This window comes from Mobula hypostoma, chromosome 9, assembly GCF_963921235.1.
Source record: "Mobula hypostoma chromosome 9, sMobHyp1.1, whole genome shotgun sequence".
Classification (NCBI taxonomy): domain Eukaryota; kingdom Metazoa; phylum Chordata; class Chondrichthyes; order Myliobatiformes; family Myliobatidae; genus Mobula; species Mobula hypostoma.
The window spans coordinates 21,633,047-21,642,178 of NC_086105.1; the positions used below are offsets into that span (position 1 = coordinate 21,633,047).

General features: G+C 40.0%; 1 long non-coding RNA gene across 1 annotated transcript; it reads right to left on the reverse strand.

The window, feature by feature from the left end:
• Positions 1–204: 204 nt before the first annotated feature.
• On the reverse strand, positions 205–6,492 carry LOC134352329 (uncharacterized). Its single transcript, XR_010019375.1, has 3 exons — positions 6,299–6,492; positions 5,460–5,582; positions 205–1,359 (listed from the first exon to the last, which is right to left on the reverse strand). It is a non-coding gene; the product is annotated as an uncharacterized LOC134352329 (long non-coding RNA).
• Between the last annotated feature and the right edge of the window lie 2,640 nt (positions 6,493–9,132).

Consider the following 9,132-nt stretch of genomic DNA (forward strand, 5'->3'; position numbering starts at 1 on the left):
GAAATAATAATTAGATTGCTCCGAGAAGCTAGTGTACCACAAAATGATTAGTCATGTTTGCTTGTCCGAATACCTGTCAGTTCTTTGTTGAGCCACAAGATGGAGCCTAGAACAGATTTGTTCATTTTGCACTGCAGAGGGAAAGGTGGGTGGTCTGACAGTCCAAAACTGATCACTCTAAATAATCTATTGTAGAAATAGAAATCGAAAAGATTATTTCCTTTGGGCAATCTATTTTCAACAACAATTGTTATGATATGCTCATACAACATGAAGCAGGACTATTAAGAATGTTTCACACTTCTCTTATGCAAAGTCTGTTGTCATGTAAGGGAATATCAGTTGAAAGAATTATTTATGTGAGATGTTATATAACTCCAAGTTATGTAACTGTTCGCTTATAATACCTCTCATTTATTTGCACTGCAAAATTCGTATTTGCTTCAATGGCAAAACAATGTTAAACATGACAAAAGCCCCCTGCCAAAGATCAACTATGGTAAGACCGTCGTTGTCGTTAGGTCGCGTCTGGAATTTCCAGTTGGCGGACGATTTCCCTCCGTGCTGCTATGTCCTGACACTTGTCCACAACATCCCTAGTTTTGTCCAGCTTGGTCCAATCCTTGATGTTATCCAGCCATGTTGTTCTTTGTCTTCCTCTTTCTTTCTTTCCCTCTACCTTTCCATATAGCAAGTCCGACAAGATGTTACCTCTCCACATAACGTGTGCACAATAAGCAACTTTTAACTTCATAATCTTCTCCAGCAATATCCGTGGTCTATCAACTTCGGACAAAACCCTCTCATTTGAAACTTTCTCTACCGAGCTGATCTTCAACATTCGTCAATAGCACCACATTTCAAAAGCATTAATTTGTAAGACCACGATGTAAGAAATAAAATATTCTCCTCCCCTTAGAGTAAACTTGCTTCTTGCTGCTGCCACCAGGAGTTTCAGGATACACACCGCCGGGATCTGGAATATTTATGCTAGACAACAAATTTTTTCGAAAGTATTGCTTCCTCAGAATGTTTTTCTTTTGTTTGTGACAGACGGCTTGAAGCTGAACACAAATATTATTTCAGACTACTTGTATCACATAGGAATTTGGAGAAACAGGAAATTAACCTTTATTGAATATAATGCTGACGCTTTGCAATAGTTCAACAAAACTAAAAATGTTTTGTTGATGATTTTCATTTGTACTCAGTGTCTGAGGCTTCTTGCTTAAGTATCCAACAATAATCAGCCAGCATTGATGGATTCCAGTTGCTCTGATACAGTTTCTCCACGGCCACAATGTCCTGGTGAAACCTTTCACCATGCTTGTCACTGACAGCGCCAAGCAGGGAAGAAGTCTAAATGGGAATGCAGAAAATAAAACTTTAGTGACATGTTGTCCTTTATGGTTTTGTATGATTGAAGCACATAGTCAACCAGCTGCATGTAGTTTGGTGCTCTGCAGTTGCCAGGAAAAATTTCAACAACATCCTTGAATAGCTTCCATGTGATTTCCTCCAGATCCACTCGAAGTTCTTCAAATTACCTGTCATTGATAACCTGTTTGATTTGTGGACCAATAAAAATGTCTTCCCTAATCTTGCCACTAGTTATTTGAGGAAACATCAGTCTCAAATATCAAAATCCTTCACAGAAATTTATAGCCTTTCTAAAACCCGTCCTGCTATGCAACATCTGCCCTGCCTAAGCATGTCCAGGCATGCCTGGACAAGATAGAAATTTTTCAGCTTACATTGTGGGCAACATTTTAATGGACTTGAATTATGAATTGAAATAACAAATACAGGTGATTTCAGAAAAATGGTGCACGATGGGAACATTTCATGGTGACTTTCATGTGTCTTACACATCAGAAGTATTCAGGAAGCAAAATCTTTGTTGTCCAGTGTTATTACCCCTCAATCTCGAACCAACAGGGATAACTTCATTCAACTTTACTCACCCCATCAGTGAACCTTTCCCACAACCTATGAACTCACTTTCAATGGCTCTTCATCTCATGTTCTTGATATTTATTGTGTTATATATTATTATTATTATTATTTCTTTGTGTTCTTTTGTATTTGCGCTGTTTGTTGTCTTTTGTACATTGGCTGTTTGTCCTGTTCGGTGTGGTCCTTCATTGAATCTATTATGGTTCTTGGATTTACTAAGAATATCCCCAAGATAATGTATCATAGGGCTGCATATGGTGACATATATATACTTTGATAATACATTTACTTTGAACTTTGGTGATCAAGTGAATTTGGATCCTGATAAAACTCTTAAAGGTAAATATAGTCACTCATCACACCAGATTTTTGGATGCAAACATACTTTAACAACAAGCCCTGATTGAAATGGGCCACATTAAAAGTTACTCTTTGCTCAGGGCTGTTAAAGCTGTGTTACACTTGCCTTGCATCATACTGTGACTTGAGGGAACGTGTATGATGTTAGCAGTTCACTTTGGACTTGGCATTCCAGGTAATGCCTTTCTTTAGCCCTGTACAACTGAACTAATTCTGCAGCAGGAAGAGCTCTAACCTCTCCAAAGCCTATCAGTCCTATTCAAGGAGGAAATCATAAGTTACAAACAACCTCGTGTTCGATTGCTATTATCTATTGCTATGTTTGGTACGTAGAGAAATTAGAAGAGAGGTGGTAAGTTCATTCAGAAGGTCTAAGACATGGGATCCATTGAAGTTTAGCTATGTGGATTCAGAATTGGCTTGTCCACAGAAGCCAGAGGGTGGTAGTAGATGGACTGTATTCTGCCTGGAGGTCTATGACTGGTGTGTTCCACAAGGATCTGATCTGGGACCCCTGCTCTTGGTGATTTTTGTAAGTTACTTGGATGAGTAAGTGGATGGTGAATTAGTAAGTTTGCAGACGACATGAAGGTTAGATGCGATTTGGATAGCATAGATGTTTGTGGATAGTGCAGAAAGTTGTCACAAGTTACAAAAGGATATAGGTAGGATGCAGAGTTGGGCAGGGAGGTGTCAGATGGAATTCAGTTCTGAAAAGTGTGAAGTAATACACTTTGGAAGATCCTATATGAAGGTGGAATACAAGGCATGGTCCCAGAGGACTGGAAGATTATAAATATCATTCCACTCTTTAGGAAGGGAGGAAGAAAAAAGAAAGGAAATTACAGGCCAGTTAGCCTAATGTCAGTGGCTGGGAAGGTGTTGGAGTATTTTATTAAGGATGAGGTTTTAGGGTACTTAGAGACTAAGGATAAATTAAGTCAAAGTCAGCATGGTTTCTGTAAAGGGAAATCTTGCCTGACAAATCTGTTAGAGTTCTTTGAGGAAGTAACAAGCAGGATGGACAAAGAGGCAGTGGATGTCACTTACTTGGACTTCCAGAAGGTATTTGATAAGGTGTCACACATGAGGCTGTTTAACAAAACTAATCCAATGGCATTAAGGAAAGATACTGGCATGGATAGAGGAATGGCTGACAGGCAGGAGGCAGCGAGTGGGAATAAAGGGGGCCTTTTCTGGTTGGCTGTCAGGAACTAGTGGTGTTCCTCAGGAGTCAATATTGGGACTGTTGCTTTTCACATTATCTTTCAATGATTTGGATAATGGAATTGATGGCTTTGTGGCAAAGTTTGCAGATGATATGGAGATAGGTGGAGGGGTAGGTAGTGCTGAAGAAGAAATGTAGTAGGACTTAGGCAAATTGGAAGAGTGGGCAAAAAAGTGGCAGATGAATACAGTGTTGGGGAATGTATGATCATTCATTTTGGTAAGAGGAACCAAAAGGAACAATAGTGTAGACTATTATCTAAGTGGGGAGAAAGTTCAAATATTGAGGTGCAGAGGGACTAGGGAGTCCTCATGCAGGACTCCCAGAAGGTTGATTTGCAGGCTGAGTCTGTGGTGAAGAAAGCAAATGTAATGTTAGCATTTATTTCAAAGGGAATAGAATATAAAAGGAAGGAGATAATGCTGAGGCTTTATAAGGCACTAATCAGGCCACACTTGGAGTATTGTTAACAGTTTTGGGGCCCCATATCTCAGAAAGAATTTGTTGTTATTGGAGAGAGTCCAGAGGAGGTTCACAAGGATGATTGGGGGAATGAAGGGGTTAACATATGAGGAGCGTTTGGCAAAGGTAGAATGGACAACCAACAACTTTTTCTGGGGGCTGGAGTGGGCAGTGGCCAATACCAGAGGACTTCCTTTCAAACTGAGTGGAGGAAAGCTTAAAGGAGATGTCAGAGGTTCTTTTTTACACAGAGGAGGAGGGTACCTGGAACACAATGCCAGTGTGGTGGTAGAGACCGAGACGACCGGGACATTTAAAAGACTCATAGATAGGCACATTGATTGAAGAAAAGTGAGGGTTAATGGGCTGTGCAGAAGGGAAGTATTAAACTGATCATGGAATATGTTTAAATAGTTTGGCACAATGTCATGGGCCGAAGGGCCCATACTGTACTCTACTGTTTTATGTCCTAAAGTGCTGGAAGTACTTAGAATATCACGCAGTGTTAATATTTCAGACTAACAACCTTGGCTCAGAAGTTCATAGAGATCTTTTAAAATCGTTGTTGTCTAAAACTACCATCTTGACTCCAAGGCAAAGTAGAAGCTCTGTTACAGGTGGATTTACAGACGTTCCCCTTAGAGTACAGGGTGACAGGAAGCTGAAGGTCACGTTGCCAGAGAAGGGGAGGAAGAGACTGAGAAAAAGTTCTCAGTAGGACATACAACCCCCTCCACCCATTGAGATAAGGAAGCAGTTCTCCTCTTTCAACCTGAGCAGGAATAGTCCTTGAGATGTGTACACTTCAATAAGGATATTCTCACTGAAAGTCTCTATCTGCTGTATCAATAACTGAAACTCAGGTGGCTATGAGCTGTAAAGCCTTCAGTTCCCTGGTATTGTATCTCACCATTTCTCGCCCTTCCTGTTGGAGAGCAGAGTGTTGAACTGATATGAAGCCCTGCAAGGCTCTATGAGTAGCACCAATCTGGGCCTCAGCAGTCAGATTATTTTGCGATATACCATGAAATGTTGTGCTCTTTATCATGGTTAGGTGCACTGATGAGCCAGTGCAGTGCTGCCACTTCCACACCTCCAAAACCCACGCAAGTTTGTTGCTGGACTCTTCTTACCCATGTGTGGATTTTTTTTTGATTGAAGTCCTCAACTGAATCCTCTGCAGCAGAACTCAATTGCAACCTTGCCCTCCATGGAGAAACCAAGGAAATCCATACGTACAGTCTGCCTGCACTGCACTTTCTCTATCACTGTAATAGTTTATTCTCCAACTGTTATTGTTTTCCCTTGTGCTACCTCAATGCACTGATATGATGAAATGATATGTATGGATGGGACACAAAATTTTTCATTGTGCCTCAATACACGTGATAAAAATAAAGCAATTTACCAATTTAAGCTGCAGATTTATTGAGGCCAATGGTTTACTACTTACGGATCTCCCATTTCAGCTGTCATCAAAATTACGACAAGAGTCAAATTCCCAGCGTGTGACGTTAAGTAATAGGACAATGTATCGTTCTCTTCGTCTTCTTGCTTTCTAGTCTCATTGTCACTTCTGAAAACGGAAAAAAAAAACTTAGGTGAGTCAGAGGTGCCTAGCTGCACATCTGCACTGTGAATTTGATGAGATTGTGAGGGAAAGTAGGCCTGGTAGACAATTAGTTGTGAAAGTATGCGGACTGCTTTATTTTCATCCCTATCATTGTTCACCATTGCTGTAATGTTTGCTCCAGTCTAAAGAGTTTGCACATTTGGTTACGTAAAATCTTGTCCTGCAAGAGAGAGAGAGGGAAGTGTGACAAGTGTTATGCTTTGATTTATCAAAGACTGCAAATATGCAAAACATAATGTGTTTGGAACTAGCGCAATGAAAACTTAGAAATACTATTAACAGAAGCATAAGAACTTAAAACTTTTGACATAAAGACAATGTCCAAAGGTACCTGGCCTGTAAGGCTATTTTTTAAATCAGGATTAACTTACTAAATAGTACACAGGGGAGTATATACTTACATAAGTTAATATACATCTTGAATTTCTTGGTAATATAGACTGAGGGAGCCAGATTTTACAGATCATTCCACTTTAGTTGTTTTATTTGTCTTTCTGTTGGGCTCTTGATGCACTACAGAAATCTTCATTCCTTTGAAGTTTTACACATCTTACACATGAATAACTTTCCAAAAAGCAAAAGCTTAATTCTCATTTCTCTGAAGAACAATATTTGTCATACAACAGTCTTCTAAAACTTACTAAAATGTTGACGTATACCTTTTGCTTCCACCAGTGCTGCTTAACCCACCAAGTTCTTCCAGCAATCTTCCAGCAGATTCCGGAATCTTTTATCTTCTAGAACATAGTTGGATTTATTATTATCACTTTCACCCTTGATTTTTCTTTTTTTGCTTAGCAAAACTTTGTAACATGTTATCTAACTCTTCTCTGTGATCTTCATGCTGGTCAGAAAGTGGTATTCCCACAACCTTCAGGAGGTAATTAGTGGCAAGGATTGTCTGCATCGTCTGTCATTCAGGGCTGTTAATACCAGTTAATTCACAGGATGCACTGCAAAGATGGGTTCATGGTTTATTAGGCTGGCAACTTTAATTCTGACTGTTGAACCTTCCATCTGGCAGCTGTATATTTCCACTTGACAGATAAAACCATATAAGGAGAGATTAAGGTGGAAGTTAGAATGGGGGAAGTAAAGGGCATGGTCTGTGCCAAAAAAATTGCCAGGATCTCAAGCTCTGCCCAGTAACTGCTTTCTTATGTAGGAAGCAGTTCAACATTGAGAATGTGAATCACCGATTGATAGACTGGTTGGGGAAAATAGCATTAATTAATCTATAGGGAAGCTAGATAATCATCTGATGAAGAGAGAGGAGGATATCTTCAGGAAGCTGGGTGATGGGTAGAAGTTTATGTGAAGTGTGAACACTTGAATGGAGTCACTGTAATAACTCTTCTAGTTCATTGATGACAAAACACCAGCCAATTCAAACTGAGGGGGGCTCCTGCAGATTTAGCAGGAGCCAATTTGAGGGAAGCATGCAGGACAAATGAGCTCACTCAGCACCTTATGTAAAGGTCACTGTATTTTCTTCAGAATTACATTTTGTGGTTAAACTGATACATTTAAAAAAAACTGAGCTGCAAAGTGTGCAATAACAGCAAAAGTTAGATGGTTCCTCTTTCAATCAGTGTCACTCATTCTGTGTATGTGAGGAAACATAACTCATGGACATCTTCCAGGGTTGCACAATACTCGGTATGCTGTACATTTAGCAGCCCCTGCTTACTTATAAGGCCATAATCCAGGAAGGATTCCAGTGGGTAAGGGACAACATTATTTTTTTAAAGAGAGCCTAAAAATTTTCATTTTCAATCAAAATGGGATGAAGTTCCTAACTTTATGTAAATAATAATGGTGCTTCCGTGTGAATAGACAGCTGTTTTCAGTTTGGGTTAAAAAGACAACTAACAATGAAACTGCAGCAAGTTAACTGTGGGTGTCTGGGTGTCAACTGTGGCCTGACTGGTAACCATTCTGAGTCTCTGAGTCAGAAGGTTGTGGGATTAAGTTTCATTCCAGAATTTTAGAATCAACATCTAGATTTATGCTCTCCAGTGCTGTGTATCTCCAGTGCAGGTTGAGTCACTGCCTTTCAAATGGGATGCTGGCCTTGAAATTCCACTGTGCATTTGACATGACTGAACTTTTACACATTAAGCATATAAGTTTAGGTATTATGAATGGTGGTTCCTGGGCACATATCATGATATCAGTTGGTGGGTAATGCAAATTGAAAATGCTTTTGAGAGAGTTTGCAGTACACAAACTGTACAGTCGTGGACTGTGAAATTACTCCAATCTTCACTGCACATTCCAACCTTCTCCCCATCAAAGTGATCTATTTTTTTCTTCCCATGGATACCCCTAAATCATCTAATCCTCTCCGCTTAACCCTATGATCTCCCCGGACTTCCTCTTCCTAATTATCCCCTCACTCCACTATCTTCTCTATATCACTTACTGTTGATACTCCCCTCTCCTTCACTCTTTTACAACATCAACTAATTTCTCCCTTTGACATTCCTTGAAGTCCCATTTTCTTTTTTGGCTTAAACCAGTCCCCTGCCTGACTTCTGGACTTACCTAACCTTGAATCTTTTTCTCTCTATGCCATATCGATGATCAGGGAGGTAAGGCCAACCATACGGTTGCTGCAAGTATGCGTGTCAGACCCACGAGCAGAGTTCCTGAAGCATCATGCTTGTAAGAACAGTGGCAGCTCAGCCAAACTAGCATGAGTTCTTCACAAACAAGAGAAAATCTGCAGATGCTGTAAATGCAAGCAACACACTCAGAATGCTGAAGGAACTCAGCAGGCCAGGCGGCATCTGTGGAAAAGAGCAGTCCTGATGAAGGGTGTTGGCATGGAACGTCGACTGCACTCTCTTTCAAAGATACTGCCTGGCCTGCTGAGTTCCTCCAGCACTTTGTGTGTGTGTTGCATGAGATCCTCATACAGCACCACTTCTACTTGTTCACTAAACTAAGAACTCCCCATCAGAGGGAAGCTGTTAAATTTAGTGGCTCTTTTATTAGAGGGCAAAGCTCCAATCTAATTCTGTTTTCTATCAAAGCCCATCAAGCATGTATCTGGAGTAGAGCTTCCACGGTGCATTATGCAATGATGTTCAGGCCTTCCTGCCCAAACTATGCTCTACCATTGTACCAAGTGTGGACAAGTGTAAACTTTAGTCAGTAATTATGGAGGGCCTAACCCAGCAGCATCTGTCCCATTGAACTAGATTACCCTCATCTTTTAGAAGTCAAGAAACTATGTTACACAAACTTTCATTCATTCAGTAGTAAACCTGTTCAGTTTACTATGGCTTTATAAAGGTATGTTGAAACATTTCCATTTGGTAAGGGCGATCTGAGATTGCAATCCCAACTAATTTTAAAAAAGAAGTAATTTATAGATTCACCAAATTCTAGATGAAGAAATTTCTTCTCATTCTGTCCTAAGTGGCAAATTATTTACTTTCAGATTTCAGATATCAATTCCACATCCACTCTATCAAGCCAAAAGAAT